The sequence below is a fragment of the Schistocerca serialis genome, chromosome 11 (assembly GCF_023864345.2).
Source record: "Schistocerca serialis cubense isolate TAMUIC-IGC-003099 chromosome 11, iqSchSeri2.2, whole genome shotgun sequence".
Taxonomy (NCBI): domain Eukaryota; kingdom Metazoa; phylum Arthropoda; class Insecta; order Orthoptera; family Acrididae; genus Schistocerca; species Schistocerca serialis.
This window is the reverse complement of record NC_064648.1, coordinates 153596370-153615302: the sequence shown is the minus strand read 5'-3', so window position 1 is coordinate 153615302 and position 18933 is coordinate 153596370. Positions and strand designations below refer to the sequence as shown.

Genomic DNA, 18933 nt, shown 5'->3' with positions numbered 1-18933 from the left:
ATTACTGAGGAATAGAAGGAAGAAAAGGTAAAACACTCAGGAGGTTGTACACTTATTCCAAATTATGATGGAAAATTAAAAATATTTCCCCAAAATAATGACACACAATTTACACCTTGAAATGGAACTATAGATAAATGGTATTGGGAAAATAATGTCACTTCGACAATTTGTCAACAGATAATCTCAGTTTGCAGACTTAGCAGTATCTGAATATAAGACGATTGTACGACACTACATTACGCCTTCAGTGCAACCAAAGTGTACGTGCTGCAACAGTAAAGAACAAAATCTATTTCCATGCACATACGCGAATTTGAAATAGTACTCCTTCATGAAATAGTAGGCCGGGAATTGGAGAGATTTTCCACGAAAGTTGCAAAATTGCAGTCAAAGATAGCGTAAGTTACCTCTTCTATTGTAATGCGGGAACGTCGTGACCGAAATGCGGCGCTAAACAGCCAGAGACGCATAACGCAAATAACAACCCAATTTGTAATTTTTATACCAATCCCAGCATTTTAGTACTCTCATATGTAGTACGAACAACACAACGGCGATTACAGCATGAACACTTCCACTTGTAGGAATTACACAAGTAGGAATTAAGAATTTCTGATTAAAAATGGAAAATGAACAGCTGTAATCAAATCGACACAAAAGCGTCTCATAATTCGTGCTGAATTCGAAGAGATCGCATTACAGCTGATTCTCTTACTGTGAACAATATCAAATCATATAAAAATGTGCATAAATAATAATATTATCAACTGGTAAGACTCACTTCATTCTTAAAATCAATAGCTGTGCGATGTTTTCAAAGGTAAACCGAAACAAAAGTCTTCGTCAGCAAATATCCGATTCTTCCTACATCAATGAGTGCACAGCTTAAAATTGTGCAGCTATATATTTTTACACTTTGGGTGTAATAAATCAAATCCGCAACTTCATCGGACAATTTATCAACATCGATTTCGAATTTCCAAACACAACACCGCCAAACCCTGTCAATATGGCCGGGCAAACAATGGACCAATAATGAGTCGATGTCGATATCGAGTATCGAATAGTGTAACAATTTGTGATTCTCAAGTAGACTCCAGCAGAAATTAATACTGCTACATGCACATGTATATTCTGCAAACCACTATAAAGTGGATAGCAGAAGGTAGTTTCCATTGTACCAGTTATTAGGGTTTCTTCCCATCCCATTACATTAATTATACGGCGCACAGAGGCATCTAAACACTCTTCCCGCGCCCCGTATGCGAATTTTTACATATAAACATACAAACATTAGCGTACAGGGCGTTGGGAATAATGAACGATTAGATGCCTCTGTAATTAATGTAATCTTGCCCTTTCGAGTCCTATGGGAGTGATTCTTAGAGATTGTACTAATCGCTCAAATTAAATAGACACTCGGTGCGGCAGCTGGTGGAAGCGACCGTAAATGTATTGCCCATTTACAGTCACTGTCATCAGTGCCCATTTACAGTCACCGTGTCCATTGGCAACTTCGCTCTGGTCGTTAGTTGTATTCCGAAGTAGTAATTGAAGGTGAATTTACTAAAACTAAATTTATCTATTTTTCTTTATTATCCATTTCTCTTTATTATCCAACGTACCGCAGTTAATTAGCAAGCATAACGTTTAACAACATAGGCCCTACAATGTACATATCTTTATTAGTCCAATAATAATTGGGCAAGAGTTAGGTCGGTATTGCACTATCAAATTTCTTTGTCCAATATCTTTGTCAAAGATATTTGATAGTGTAATAGGGACTTATATTTGATCAAAGAAAGCGCTTGTCTCTCTTGACCTCGAACGAGCTTATGACCGCGTATGGCATTCCGGTCTCCTCTTCAAGCTCCAAACCTTCGCCCTTCCCATTAACTACGTCCGTCTGATCGGTTCCTTTCTCTCCCGCCGTCCTTCCTATGTCACCATCCATAACACCAATTCCTACACCTTTTTCCCCTCCGCCGGTGTGCCCCAAGGCTCTGTCCTCTCCCCCCATCTGTACCTGTTGCACACGGCGGACATGCCGCCGCCGTCACCCCCCGTCCACCTTCTCCAGTTTGCCGATGACACCGCCTTCCTTGCCCTTGCCCCCACCCTGCAACGCTCCCAACGCCTTCTCCAATCCCATCTTGACCGGTTCACCGCTTGGTGCAACCAGTGGTTGCTCAAGGTCAATCCTTCCAAAACCCAGGCGATCATTGTAGGCAAAACCACCCCTTCCTTCCGCCTCCTTGATTTCTATCTCACCGTCTATGGCCGTCCTATCGCCCTCACTCCCACCCTTAAGTACCTTGGCGTCACCCTCGACCGTCGCCTCTCCTGGACTCCCCATCTCCAGACAATCCAAGCCAAGGCACGTTCCCGACTCCGTCTCCTCAAGCTCCTTTCCGGCCGTACGTGGGGTCTGGACCCCTCCACCGTCCTCCACACCTATAAATCCCTCATCCGCCCTATCCTTTGTTATGCCCATCCAGCATGGATCTCCGCTCCCCCTACCTTTTATAAATCCCTCCAAATCCTTGAACGCCATGCTCTCCGCCTCGCCTATCGCATCCGTCTCCCCTCCCCCACGCGGATCCTGTATGATCTCATCCCCTTCCCCCACTTCTTCCTTTTCCTTGAAAGGATACGAATCCTGTACACCTCCCGTAAACTTGATCCTCCTCACCCACTCGTATCCCCGATCCTCTCCCATCCCCGCCCGCTGCCGCACCTGTATTCCCACGTCCCGCCCGGTCTCCATCTCTCCACCCTCCTTACCCTCTCCCAAGGTGGCTTCCGCCAGCTCCCTCTCCCTGACGATGCCCTCCTCCCCTCCATCTACCCCTCTTACCAACTTTGATCCTCCCTCCCTCCTCCTGTACTTACTCCTCTGGGCACCCTCCCTCCCTTCTTTCCCTTTTCCCTCCCTCCTCCTTTTCTCCCCCCTCGTTCCCCGGGCCTCCCATCCCCTGTCCTTCTCCTCCTGCCCCCGTCTCCTAAGCCATTGGCATCCTTTTTTCCTCCCCTCTCCCCCACCTCACCCCTGTTCCCCTCTTGGCAGGTCCCCGGACTCGTACACGCTCAGTGGACATTCGCGCGCCGGAGATCACCGCCATCAGTGTATCGTGTGTGCCGTCATGTTTAGTGTTCAGTTTCGCCGTCACACTCTATTGTTCACCAGTGCCATCGTCTTCTTCAGTGTTTGTGCGTCATGTCAACAGTTCGTCGTGTGGATTATCATCGAGTGTGAACGGCTTCTTGTGCTTTTATGTTCATGTGTCTCCTGTTTTTTCCCGCCGTTTTTCTAAGTGATGTCTCTTCTCTGTTTATCTCCTTGTACTCTCTTCGGCTGAAGAGCGGCGTATTGTGCTGCTGCCAGCCTACCTGATTGTTCAGGTGTCAAAATAACAATAAAGTAAAAAAAAAAAAAAAAACAAGCGCTTGTCGTCTGTTCACTGCAATGTGACATGTTACCACATGGAGCGCTAGCATCGCTGCAGCGGGTTTTTATAACCATTGCCGGTAAATACAATTGGTGTGTGCCGACAACTACAAAATTAATAAAGATGTCTGAAGCTGATGAGATGCTTTACAACGTGAGGCACCCTGAATACAAAAATAGATTAAGAAGATTGGAGACCTGACCTAACCTAACATAACATAACATAACCCTCTCCTGTAGCAAGGAATCGGAGTGTTACATTGAGCCTGTCTTCTGAAGATGCAGCAGTTCTTAAGTGAATGTTGTGCTTTGTGATATGAGGATACACTTCACTGAGCACATACAGAAATGTATGCTCATCCATTCTTAAGTAATTGATGTACGACTTGACGTCTTCCACTGTAGGCTCACGTAACAAGTTTTGTTGAATGCTTTTATCGTGTCGTCGTAAAACCCACGGCTTCACCCAGATTAGATTAGTTTTTCGTTCCATAGATCCGTGCTGAGGAGATCCTCGTGGATGTGAAACATGTCGATTTTTTTTATGCTGAAATAACAATACTAATAGTATCAATAAATACAATACACCATTTGTTTCTATTAAAAATTTCGCCAGTGGAGTAGGAGTTGGCCAGTAGTAAGTTTTTCAGGCTCCTTTTAAACCGATCTTTATTTCTAACAAAATTTTTTATGTTTGCTGGCAAATTATTGAAGATGAGTGTTCCTGAGTAGTGGACCCCTTTTTGAACTATAGTAAGTGCTTTTAAGTCCTTGTGCAGGTCATTTTTGTTCCTGGTATTGTATGTATGAACTGAGTTGTTTGTTGGAAAAAAGAGATATATTATTTACGACAAATTTCATTAAGGAGTAAATATACTGAGAGGCAGTAGTTAGTATATCCAGTTCTTTGAAGAGGTTTCTATAGGTCGTCCATGAATTTACTCCACAAATAATACGTATTACACACTTTTGGACTCTGAAAACTTTTGTTTGACTTCAAGATTTACCCCAAAATATTATCCCATAGACATTATGGAATGAAAGTAGGCAAAGTATGCAAGCTTTTGCATTTTTATGTTGCCTATGTCTGCTAACACTCGAATTGCAAATACAGATTTTTTAGGGCCTTTCTGCAGTTCTGTGGTGTGCTCCTACCAACTGAATTTATTATCAAGTTGTAATCCCAGGACTTTTAAGACTGTCAACCTCGTATGTATGGTTCCATTTTCCCCCCACTTCTTTTCCGCATGTGCACACAACGCAATTGGGGTACGTACAATTGCTGCGGTTAATAACAAGTTGTTGTCAGCCATCTTGAACTTTGACGAAAAATTTGATGAAAGTGTAATACCCCTTCTAGCGCTTCGTCAAAGATCTTTGTCAAATATATTGGACGGAATATTGGATCACATCTTTGATCAAATCTTTGACAAAGAAATTTGATAGTGTAATACCGGCCTTATCCCCAGTCCAGGATGAGGTGTATTTTCTCACTTCACTCTAGAATATAGCATTACCGTAATTGAATTGAGAACCAAGCAATAATCTGGCAGAATGAAAAATCAAGATTTTCCTGTCCAATGTTTTGCAGCTTTAATTGCCCAAATTGTTGCATTTATATTAGCCAGTAGTACAAATGCAACATACAGGAAGCAATACTGTGGGATAGTAAAGTTTCTACTCAACCTAAACATAATCAGTTCCTAGTTTATTGCCTCTCTGCACTCAGTAATTACTCCAATTTTTTCATCGCAGCCCCAACAAGAGTTATACAAAGGAGTTGTAGTAATTTAGTACGTACTAGTACTCTACAAATCACTGCGAAGTGTATGGCAAGAGGACACAGGGTAGCACATCTGAGGATTTCTTCTTGTTTCAATAATGTATGGAGTGCCGAAGAATAACAAATTAAAAGCCTTTGTGTGTATTGTGATTAATCTAACCTTGTGTTCACTGCCCTTGTGAGAGCAATATGTAGGAGGTGAAGACTACCTCTAGATTTTTCTCTTAATTGGTTCACAAAACTTTTTAAATAGGCTTTCATGGGATAATTTGCATATTTCTTCAAGCATCTGGAAACAGTTGCCCTAAAGCTGTTCAACATAATGCCTTGAGAAGTACGATATCCGCCACCAGGACCATTCAAATGAAAAATTGCACAGGACTTGAAACAGCACCCTTTATACCATACCGAAGAATTTTTCAACAATGACCTGATTGGACAATATATGTGACCTTACTGTGAACAGTTTTCTTTATCTTTATACGACAATCCAGGAATTTCAGCCAGATGCAACATGTTACATATCTAAAGAAATGTCGTTTTAATGTTGTTATTTATTTTAGTACTATTATTTACTAGTGTAAAAATTATTGCAACTGTATTATAAATTTTTGACATGTATTCTGTATGCATACTAAATGGATTTCAAATGTATGTCATGATATGAATGAACCACAAATCCATAATGTGAAAAATTGTAATACCTTATACTGCTATGTATGTTTGTAGTTTGACAGTCTGTTTAGTCATGACTGGCAAATGACGCAGATCTAGTAATAAAGTGAAGTAATAGTAAGTCATGTTATTCAACATTTTCTTGACACATTTCAGTCAGTTGAACAAACCTGTGACCCTTCATGCCACCATAATTTGCATACACTGGTCTTATTTGGAACGGGTCTGATGCACTTGAACAACCTGCTAGCATAGATCGCATCAGGTGATTTGTAAACGGTCTCCTTTATAGACTGATTCCATTTTGCCAGTATCCTGCCAATGAACCAAAGTCTCTCGCCTGCCTTACCTATGACAAAACCTATGAGGTTGCTTAATTTCCTATCTATACAAATGGCTATGCCAAGGTGTTTATACTAGTCGATTGATTCAGATTGTGAACCATTGCCACTGTAGTCATAGTATACTTCTTTACCACACATATTTTAAGTGCACAGATTTATATTTATGAACATCTGAAACATGTTGCCAATCTTTCCATCACTTTGAAATCTTACCAAGATCTCAATGGATACCATATTTGTGGAGATCTTTTACAGAGGACTTCAGTATAGATAACTACATGATCTGCAGAAAGGTCTGAGATTATTATAAATATTGTTTAACAAAGGATATGTTTATATACAACTTAAGCTGCTGCATAAACTTAATTGGAACACATGTCAATAAAGTTTATACAGCAGTGGGTAGCATGCATAGACATTTATTTTGCTACACTGTAAAAATTTTGATACTAATATTGTATATGTAATACACTCATTGTCATAAAAAGAGCTGAACCCAGAAGGACAAGGCAGATTGCGATCATTGTTTACAGACAGGTAGATGGTACCACACATCATATAGAAAATCACTACACTTCCAACTTAGGAGAGCCAATAGGTATTGTACTACAGAGCCACAAAACATACATGCTAGTATGGCATCAGGACCTATGGTTGCAAATACAAATATCAAGATGCGTGGCATGGAGTTGTATAGGTCTCAGGTGCCATCCCAAGTCACTTGAACCTGAGAGTGTAGATCCTACAGAACAGTAAGTGGTGGTGAAGTTCTGATGTCATGCTCCATGGCATCCCACATATTCTTGACCAGAGAGAGACTGGGCAGTGCGGCTAGCCATTGCAGAGTAACACAAATGCAAGGCCTTAACATAACATCAGTTCACTGCATAATTTTGAACATAATCTCAGTTCAAATATGATAAATTTCCCCGAGATAGAAAAACTTCCGCACCATGAATCAGCACAGATTTAGAAAGCATCACTCGAGCGAAACTCAGCTTACCCATTTCTCACAATATTCTGTGAATGAAGAGCACAGGCAGATTCCATATTTCTAGATTTCTGATACCCCACTGCAGACTGTTAATAAAGGTACAAGCATATGAAATAGGTTCCCAGATATGTGTCTTGAAGAATTCTTAAGTAATAGAACCCAGAATGTTGTCAATGACAGTGAGTGTTTATCAGAGACCAGGATATACTTAGGAGTGTCCCAGAGAAGTGTGATAGGATTGCTGTTATTTTATATACACATAAATGATCTGATGGGCAGCAATCTGCAGTTGTTTACTGATGGTGGTGTAGTGTACAGGAAGGCATCAAAGATGAGTGACTGTAAAATGATACAAGATGACTTGGATGAAATTTCTAGTTAGTATGCTGAACGACAGCCAGCTCTAATTGTAGAAAAATGCAAATCAATACAGACAAGAAGAAAAAACAGACCAATAATGTTTGTATAAACCATTAGGAATGTCCTGCTTGACATAGCCACAACATATAAATATCTGGCCATAACATTGCAGAGCAATATGAAATGAAACGAGCATGTGAGGACTCTGTTAGGGAAGCGGAATGGTCGACTTCGGTTCATTGGGAGAATTCCAGGAAATTGTGATTCATCTGTATAGGAGATGGCTTACAGGACACTAGTGCGACCTATTCTTGAGTACTGTTTGAGTGTTTGGGACCAAAACCAGAGTGGATTGAAGGAAGGCATTGAGGCATTACGGAGGCAGGCTGTTAGATTTGTTACTGGTAGGTCAGAACAACATGTAGGTGTTAATGAGATGCTTTGGGAACTCAAATGGGAATCCCTGGAGGGAAGGCAACTCCCTTTTTGAGTAAAACTACTGAGAAAACTTAGACAACAGGCATCTGAAACTGAATGTGGAACAATTCTACTGCCACCAAGGTACATTTTGCGTACAAACCACAAAGATAAGATAAGAGAAATGAGGACCAGTACAGAGGCATACGGACAGACATTGTTTTCACTCTATTTGTGAGTGGAACAGGAAAGGAAGTGACTTGTAGTGGTACTAGGTACCCTCTGCCAGGCACCTAACAGTGGTTGGCACAGTACGTATGTATATGTAGAAGGCATGCTCGTGAGGTGGCAGCGGTATGGGGATAGGGCTGTCCTGCTCAAGTAGGGGATGGGCAATTATGAACAGCAGAACTACTTCTTGCAGATCCTCATCCGTGTATCGTATGGCTATCACGAATCCTGTCAGGAACATTAACAGTGAATGGACACCGTAGGATAATTCTTCCAACACCGAGCCGGTGAGATGTGTGACAGGAGACTACAAACTGCCCTCTCTGGTGCTCTTCACTTCACTTCTAGACACGGACCAAGTGGTTGCCGCCTCCAAGATAGAAGTGGGGCTCATCACTACAGATGCCCTACTGCCAGTCTGCAGGGCTCCATCTTCATCATTGCCATCACATCTATGTTTGCATCTACATCAATACTCCACAATCCACCATATATTGTGTGGTGGTAGCTCACGGCACTACTAAACATTTCCTTTCCTGTTCCACTTGCAACTACAATGAGGAATAAATGAGTCCTACTTTCTCGCATCTTCTCTTCATGGTCCTTATGTTCTATGTATGTTGGAGACAACAAAATCGTTCTACAGTCAGCTTCCAATGTTGGTTCTCTAAACTTTTTCAGTGGAGTTCCTTGAAAAGAATGTTGCCTTCCCTCCAGGGGTTTCCATTTGAGTTCTCAAAGCATATCTATAGCACTTGCATGTTGTTCAAACCTACTGGTAGCAAATCTAGGAGCCGGCCTGTTAACTGCTTCAATGTGTTCCTTTGATCTGATCTTGTTAGGATCCCAAACACTCGAGTAGTACTCGAGGCGCTCAATACAGTTCCGCAATGTCGCCTGATAAACAAAGTAAGAGCCTACGGAATATCAGACCAGCTGTGTGGCTGGATTGAAGAGTTTTTAGCAAACAGAACACAGCATGTTGTTATCAATGGGGAGACGTCTACAGACGTTAAAGTAACCTCTGGCGTGCCACAGGGGAGTGTTATGGGACCATTGCTTTTCACAATATATATAAATGACCTAGTAGATAGTGTCGGAAGTCCCATGCGGCTTTTCGCGAATGATGCTGTAGTATACAGAGAAGTTGCAGCATTAGAAAATTGTAGCGAAATGCAGGAAGATCTGCAGCGGATAGGCACTTGGTGCAGGGAGTGGCAACTGACCCTTAACATAGACAAATGTAATGTATTGCGAATACATAGAAAGAAGGATCGTTTATTGTATGATTATATGATAGTGGAACAAACACTGGTAGCAGTTACTTCTGTAAAATATCTGGGAGTATGCGTGCGGAACGATTTGAAGTGGAATGATCATATAAAATTAATTGTTGGTAAGGCGGGTGCCAGGTTGAGATTCATTGGGGAGTCCTTAGAAAATGTAGTCCATCAACAAAGGAGGTGGCTTACAAAACACTCGTTCGACCTATACTTGACTATTGCTCATCAGTGTGGGATCCGTACCAGATCGGGTTGACAGAGGAGATAGAGAAGATCCAAAGAAGAGCGGCGCGTTACATCACAGGGTTATTTGGTAACCGTGATAGCGTTACGGAGATGTTTAGCAAACTCGAGTGGCAGACTCTGCAAGAGAGGCGCTCTGCATCGCGGTGTAGCTTGCTCGCCGGGTTTCGAGAGAGTGTGTTTCTGGGTGAGGTATTGAATATGTTGCTTCCCCCTACTTATACCTCCCGAGGAGATCACGAATGTAAAATTAGGGAGATTCGAGCGTGCACGGAGGCTTTCCGACAGTCGTTCTTCCCACGAACCATATGCGACTGGAACAGAAAAGGGAGGTAATGACCGTGGCACGTAAAGTGCCCTCCGCCACACACCGTTGGGTGGCTTACGGAGTAAATGTGGATGTAGAATAGTTCACACTAGCATCCTATATGCAGTCTCCTTTACACCTGAACCTCACTTTCCTAGAATTCTTATAATAAACTGAAGTCAGCCGTTCACCTTTCCCACCACAATTCTCACATGCTCATTCCATTTCATATCACTTTGAAACTTTACGCTCAATATTTAAATGACACACCTGTGTCAAGCAGGACAGTACTAATGCTGTATCCAAACATTACAGGTTTGTTTTTACTACTCAACTCATCCACATTAACCCACATTTTTCTACATTTAGAGGTAGCTGCCATTCATCACACTAACTAGAAATTATGTCTAAGTCATCTTGTGGTCTCCTACAGTCTCTCAAGTCTGTCACCTGACCATACACCACAGCATCATCAGCAAACAACCGCAGACTGCTGCCCACCCTGTCTGCCAAATCATTTATACGTGTAGAGAATAACAGTGGTCCTATCACACATCATCACAAAATTAAAACCATATGGTCAGTTGTAAAGGAAGTGGCTGGTCTGCAGAGACAGGTCGAGGATATAGAATCAAAGCGTAGTGGGAATGTCCGTGTTACTGATAATTCGCATATATGTACGGTATTTAATAATCACTTTCTGAATACAGCAGGTGAACTAAATAGAAACCTAGTCCCAACAGGGAATCATATAGCGCTCGTAGAAAAAAGTGTTCCGAGACTGTTACCTGAAATTCTCCTCCATGATACTGACAAGAGGGAGATTGAGTTAATAATTAAATCACTAATGACCAAGAACTCTCATGGATATGACGGGGTATCTAGCAGAATACTGAAGTACTGTTCCATGTATGTTAGCCCAGTACTTAGCCATATCTGTAACTTTTCCTTTAGGAGTGGTCGGTTTCCTGACCGATTAAAGTACTCGGTAGTGAAGCCACTTTATAAAAAGGGAGACAGGGATAATGTTGACAATTATAGACCTATTTCTATGCCATCGGTGTTTGCTAAAGTTATCAAGATGGTTATATGTAACAAGGTTACTGGAGCATTTAAATTCACATAATTTGCTGTCAAATGTACAGTTTGGTTTTAGAAATGGCTTAACAACTGAAAATGCTATAGTCTCTTTTCTCTGTGAGGTTTTGGACGGATTAAATAAAAGGTTGCGAACATTAGGTGTTTCCTTTGATTTAACGAGGGCTTTTGACTGTGTTGACCACAAAATATTACTGCAGAAGTTGGACCATTATGGAGTAAGGGGAGTAGCTTACAATTGGTTCGCCTCTTACTTTAAGAACAGCAAGCAGAAGGTAATTCTCCGCAATATTGAGAGTGGTAGTGATGTTAAGTCCCAATGGGGCACTGTTAAATGGGGTGTTCCCCAAGGGTCGCTGCTGGGGCCACTGCAGTTTCTTATTTATATAAATGATATGCTTTCTAGTATTACAGGTGATTCAAAAATATTTCTGTTTGCTGATGACACCACCTTGGTAGTGAAGGATCTTGTGTGTAATATTGAAACATTATCAAATAATGTAGTTCATGAAATAAGTTCATGGCTTGTGGAAAATAATTTGATGCTAAATCACAGTAAGACTCAGTTTTTACAGTTTCTAACTCACAATTCAACAAGAACTGATAATTTAATCAGACAGAATGGGCATATTATAAGCGAGACGGAACAGTTCAAGTTCCTAGGCATTCGGATAGATAGTAAGCTGTTGTGGAAAGCCCATGCTCAGGATCTTGTTCAGAAAGTAAATGCCGCTTTATTTACCATTAGAACAGTATCTGAAATAAGTGACATTTCAACACGAAAAGTAGTCTACTTCTCATATTTTCATACGCTTATGTCATATGGTATTATTTTTTGGGGTAATTCTTCTGATTCAAAAAGGGTATTTTTGGCTCAAAAACGGGCTGTTCGAGCTGTGTGTGGTGTAAGTTCGAAAACCTCTTGTCGACCCTTATTCAATAGTGTGGGAATTCTGAAATTGCCCTCACAGTATATATTTCCCTTAATGTCGTTTGTTGCTAGCAATATTAGCTTATTCCCAAGAGTTAGCAGCTTTCACTCAGTTAATACTAGGCAGAAATCAAATCTGCATGTGGAATGCACTTCCTTGACTCTTGTGCAGAAAGGAGTGCAGTATTCTGCTGCATCCATTTTCAATAAGCTACCACAAGAACTCAAAAATCTTAGCAGTAGCCCAAACACTTTTAAGTCTAAACTGAAGAGTTTCCTCATGGCTCACTCCTATTCTGTCGAGGAGCTCCTGGAAGAGCTAAAAAATTAAGCACATTCCAGTGTTGCATTCTTGATTTTCTTTATTTAAACTAACGACTTGTCACCTAAATATGTTTCTTATATTTCATTTTATCTGTTTCTACAATCTACAACTGAAAATGTTTCTTATATTTCATTTTATCTATTTTCTACAACCGTGTTATAATTTCATGTATTGACTCGTTCCATGACCATGGAGACTTCTCCTTAATGTGGTCCCACGGAACAATAAATAAATAAATCTCTAGGGCACTCGGGACGATACCCTCATCCTTGATAAGCACTCGCTGTCAATGACATACCGGGTCACGAGGTAAGATGGGCACGACACTTTGGGGTGTGAGTGGCAGGCATCGAAATGGGTGGCGTGCAATGAGCTCTGTGTGTGCAGCCACTTGACAATAGCACTAGCACTTGAAGGATGTCACATAGAAGGCAGTACAGCCCACCAGATGGCCCCTATAGTTGCTGTCAGATCTGCTCACATGTAGTGAACAATCCTTTGGTGCTCCCTCCTCGTGATGCGTGTCCGCCATCCAGATCCTATATGATGTGCGCGTGTGCCTTTGAATTGAATTGAATTTTATTTGATCCTGTAAGATTACATTGTGCACGTATAATATAGGCCATGTCAAAGTAGTAACATTCATTATCACTTATTTTTCTACCCCTTTAGCTTACATTTTTACAGAATTGATAATGAATAACAATGTATATAAATTTAATGGCATAAGTATTCTGCAACACTGTAAAACTCTTTTTCAGTGAGATAGTCTTTAAGTTTCTTTGGAAAGTCATTTTCAAGTACACTATCTAGCAGATTTTTAGGCAGACTTCTTAGTAGTCTGATACCAGAGTATTGGGGTCCTTTTTCTAGCATTGCCAGTCGGTGGGGTATGCTCCGTACTTCATTCTCCCTTCTTGTATTGTGGGCATGTATGCTAGCATTTGTAACCCAGTCCTCACTACCTTTTGTGATGTACATTATTGTTTTGTATATATACAATGACAAAAAAGTTAGGATACCTAACTTCTTGAAACAGTTTCTGCACGCTTCAGAGGTCTTTCTTCTTAAAATGGTCCTAATTGCTTTTTTTTGTAATGTGAACACTCGTTTTGTCTCTTGTTTGTTTGAGTTTCCCCACACAGTCACTCCTGTACACAAGGTTCTTGTCTGAATACTGTGATAGCTGCATCATTAAGAGTATGACAGAGCTCAGTTTCTTACAGACATTATTAATATGTTTTTTCCATTTCAGTTCATTATTCACAAGAATACCTAAGAATCTAGCAGATTCTACTTCTTCCAGCCTTGTTCCATCAACCTCTAAATCCATGTCTACAGCCTTCTCCTTGTTTTTAAACACTGCATCCATAGTCTATTTTAGATTTATAACCAGTTCATTTTCCAAAAGCCACTGAGCTGTGACATTTGCAGATACGTATGCTCTTCTCTCAAGCTGTTCCATATTTTGGTCACTATTTAGTATTGTCATGTCATCAGCATACAATATTTTCTTTTCTTCCTCCTCAACACCTATGTCATTAACAAACACATTGAATAACAATGGCCCCATTACCGAACCCTGCGGCACTCCATATTTGATGTGTTTGGTTTCTGACTGGTATGAGTTTCCTAATGAGACATACTGCTTGTGGTTGCACAAGTATGATTTTATCCATTCACCTGGTTGCCCTCGAATGACATAGTTGCCTAATTTTTGTATCAGCATTTCATGGTCAATGGTGTCAAATGCTTTTGAAAGATCCAGAAACATTGCAGAGACAACCTTTTTTTCATGTAATGACTGTAAAATGTATTCTGTTAGACTGGCAATTGCTGATTCTGTAGATTTACCCTTTCTGAAACCATGTTGTGGGGGTATGAGAATGTTATGTTTGTCCTAATAATTAACTAATCTGGTATACATAAGCATTCCTAGGATTTTCGAGAAACTGGACATAAGTAACACTGGTCTGTAGTTGTTGGGGTCGTTCTTATCCCCTTTCCTGTACACTGGCACCACCTTTGATATCTTCAGTTTTTCTGGAAAAATTCCATCTCTGAAAGAACAGTTTGCTATGTCCAGCAGTGGTATTATCTGCTCAGTTACCAGCTTTATTCCATGATTTGATATTTCATCATCACCAGCTGATTTCTTGGACTTCATTTTCTGTATATTTTTCCGTAGTTCATCTTCCGTGACTGGTCTTAAGAACATAGTACTGCACGATCTTTTTGGTACCTTAATACTCTTCTGTTTTTGACTATTTCTTTCCAATTTTAAGTTTTCTACTACACTGATATAGTTATTATTCAGTATGTTTGCCATTTCCATACCATCTGTGACCACTGTGTTGTCTATTTTAATTGGCCTAATACCTTCTTCTTTGTTTGACCCATCTTTTTCCTTTCTTTCAGCAATAATTGCATTCCAAGCTGCCTTTGCCTTGTTTTTTTGAGTTCGTTATGGTGGTGTCAATTTCTCTTGCTTCTCTTATTAGTTTTCTATACTTATTTTTTAACATTTTATAGTTTTCAGCTTCGCCCATCTGTTTCAGTTCCTGCAGCTTTCGTCAATGTTCTAGTATTTCAGTGGTAATCCACTGTGTTTAATCCTGCAGCCTTTCTTGTCTCTTTACTTTGGGAAATGCTACATTAAAATGGTATTTAATTGAAGAAATAAATGCATCATATTTTTCATTTACACTCTGGGCCTGTAGGGTTTCATTCCAGGTTTCCTTGATGATGATCCTAATTTATTTGGTTGTTCGTTTTGGTTCTGATACTGTGTCATTACTTCTGCAAAAGCTGATTAGTTGCCCATGATGATCAGATATTTCTGTCTGAACTACATGTGAGTCATAGTTACACATACTAGTAATTATGTTGTCAATAACTGTCTCACTTTGTGAAGTCACTCTTGTTGGAGCAGTTATTGCTACTTTCATGTTATGGTGTATTAACAATTCTTCAAAATCCTGTCTTATTTTTGTCTTTTCCCATGTCAATGTTGAAGTCTCCACATATAATAAGGTTTCTCTTCATATTCATTCTCAATAAGCTAGTAATTTTTTTCAGAAAGATACTGATATTGTCACATGGTGATCTGTACACACAAAACACTCTAAAATCCTCTGTCACTATACCAGTAATTTCAAAGTCTTTTTCTCTAGCTATGGGCAATGTAGCAGCTTCACTGTTTACATTCTTTAGGAGAGTACCTGTTTTAATATACATACAAATGCCACCACTCTTATATTTAGATCTGCAGAAGTAACTAGCTAGTTTGTAGTCTTTTATTGCAACATTACCTATTTTACTTTCAGTTAGTCCAAGTTCACTGATGCATAATATGTCTGGTCTTACTTCACTCAGGAGTACTTCTGCTTCTAATTTTTTGTTACCAAAGTATTGAATATTTTGATGAAGTACTTTTATGTAATTTTTCTTTTGTTGGTTTACATGCTGTGACGTGTATTCTGAGGCAAATTCTTTAGCATCGTCTTTGTTTGTATGGTGCTTATATTTTTCTTTTCCAGCTAGAGTGTATGATTTTTCACCCCATGCAGGCCATATTACTAGTTTCCCTTGCTTCTAATGATTTTGCAGACATCTGCAAACATTCTGCTGAATGTTACAGACCCCAGTCTATTTAAATGCAAGCCATCCTTCGCTAGCAAGTTTTCACTTAGGAATTTGTTTGTGTCTATAAAAACTGCCCCAAGATGATCACATTGTTCTTTAAGAGCAAGTCTATTTTGGCAAAGTATTTTTCACTCACTGACCTACTGTTTATGATTCCGCCAAGTACCAGCCGAAATCCTGCATACATATTTCTTGCAGAACGAATCATGTTTCTTGTTTCGTTTGCCATTTCTTCCTCACTGCTTCTCCTTAACGAATTCGTTCCAACATGTATAAACATCCCTTTATAATTATGTCTGGTTTCAGAACCTGATTCTGTAGTGGTTTGTCTTGCATTTACCATATTTTTAAAATGTTTACCAAGTTGTTGCATTCTAATTCCAGGTAGTACGTCGATCTTGCAATTGGGGACAGCGACATTCTTCAGCAGCGAATCGCCAATTATTAAAAAGTCATTTTCCTTTTGTTGCATATCTGTCGCCTTGTTTTTCCTTTTGCTGTATGTCACTACCTTCCATTTATATTTAAAATCCGGTTTTTGGCTTACTGAGTTTACCAAGGCATCAACGGGAACACTTGAAATGTTGTTGTTGTTTTTAAAGTCCTATAGTTCACTCGTGTTTTCGCGATCTTCTTGCTTTTCTGTTTGATGTTTTTTACACACACAGGACTTCTTTTCTTGTATTACTGTATCATTTTCTTTCTTGATGGTCGAAAGTTCGGTCCTTAATGCCTCAATGTCACTTTGTAGTAGCTTTATAATTTCGTTTTTTGTATCAACTGCACTTACAAGATCGGCCGTTTCGTCACGTAAACAACCGTTACATGGCCACGGAAAATCATCGCTGACGAATTTTAGATTTACTTTCGCACACTATTCATGTAACCAGTAGTTGCATTTGATACACAGAATACCCTTCATCACACGCTTTTTACATTCTCCATTCTCTACACGAAGAACTGTTCACTTTTTGCCTTTTTAACGAGAGAGAAGCGTTACTAGACTTTCCTATCGGTGCCTTCAACAACTTGTCACTGACATTAGGCAGTGGTAGTAATGTACAATGCTTTGATGTGTGCTGAACAATATAAGGACAACCAGCCTCCTGCAGCCCGTCTTGAACTTGTCCCGCTGGGCAACCTAGTGTCAAAAGTGTCGCCTGATCACAGTGCGTGTTCAGGTGACACTCTCAGTGATGCTACCCAATGTCATACTGGCTGGCACAGCTGTTTGGGGACCTCTTACATTGACCGATGCTTATGCCATCACGGCCCCATCTGCGCTCCCTGAGTGCGTGGCCGACGGAGCAAAAGTAATCGTCGGCATAGCTGATGTGTGCAACATACCCACCCAGTTTGCAGTTGATCACTTGGATCCCTCTGGGTGCAGCTCCTTTTATAACAATGAGTGTATGAACAATGAAGTTCTGAACACATTTCCCTGGGGCATTCCTGAAGTTATTTCTTCTTCTACCAATGACTGTCCACTAGAGACAACATGCTGCATCCTCCCTGCCACGAAGTCCTCAATCCAGTCTCAAATGTTGCTCGATATACCGTACAGTGTGTCCCACAGACGGGTTTCAACTGTTAGAAGTTTAATAATGCTAGCAAAAATAATGAGTTTTTAAGTCACATACATGGTCACGACATTACTGATGATGTTTCACTGTTGAAGACGTTGAAAATGCCCTCCGTCAGTACTAATAGAGCACTTGCAATGCTATGGCACAGATACACACACATATGTTATGGTTGCCACGCAAATGGATTCACGGGCAGTCAAGTCGTGCTGCATGCATGGCTTTGTTGTGTAGATGCTATCCCTCAGTGTTCCTCACAGGAAGAAATCTAATGGGAGAGTATTAGTAGACAGTATGCTGCTTACTAGTCCTGTCATTGTACTAAAATGTATGTCAACTTTGAGTAAGCTGTTGCTGCTGTCTGTGGTTGATGGATGAAATATTTTTTCAGAAGCGTTTTAAAGTTGTTCGGTAATTTGATGTTGCCCATATATTATAATAGTTTTTATTATTTTGACAGTCACAGAAATTTATGTATGACAGTTAGTTGTTTACTCAAACTTGAATTTCTACAGCTGTCAAAATAATAAAAAACATAAAATAAGTGCAACTTTACATTATCAAACAACTTTAAAACATTACTGAAAAAATATTAAATCCAACAACTACGGCCAGTAGTAATAGTTTACTCGGGGTTGACGTATGTCCATCTACAGTGTCAGGACATGTACTAATGAAAGTGGTTGTTGTTGTGGTCTTCAGTTTTGAGACTCGTTTGATGCAGCTCTCCATGCTACTCTATCCTGTGCAAGCTTCTTCATCTCCCAGTACTTACTGCAACCTACATCCTTTTGAATCTGCTTAGTGTATTCATCTCTTGGTCTCCCTCTACGATTTTTACCCTCCACGCTGCCCTCCAATGCTTGATGCCTCAGAACATGCCCTACCAATCGGTCTCTTCTTCTTGTCAACTTATGCCACAAACTCCTCTTCTCCCGTATTGTGTTCAATACCTCCTCATTAGTTACGTGATCTACCCATCTAATCTTCAGCATTCTTCTGTAGCACCACATTTTGAAAGCTTCTATTCTCTTCCTGTACAAACTATTTATCGTCCATGTTTCACTTCCATACATGGCTACACTCCATACAAATACTTTCAGAAACGACTTCCTGACACTTAAATCTACACTCGATGTTAACAAATTTCTCTTCTTGAGAAACGCTTTCCTTGCCATTGCCAGTCTACATTTTATATCCTCTCTACTTTGGCCATCATCAGTTATTTTGCTCCCCAAACAGCAAAACTCCTTTACTACTTTA

The 18933-nt window shown here is 40.2% G+C and overlaps 1 protein-coding gene across 3 annotated transcripts in view; it reads right to left on the bottom strand.

The window, feature by feature from the left end:
• Positions 1–18933, bottom strand: part of LOC126427016 (zinc finger protein 93-like) — a 325645-nt gene that overhangs the window by 225086 nt on the left and 81626 nt on the right. The window contains exon 1 of one of the 3 annotated variants that reach the window (XM_050089169.1): positions 785–1007. The exons of the other annotated variants lie outside the window; for them this stretch is intronic. The gene's annotated coding sequence lies outside the window, so the exon portion shown is untranslated. Of the gene's footprint in view, positions 1–784; positions 1008–18933 lie in introns of those variants that run through there. 3 annotated transcript variants of the gene reach the window in all.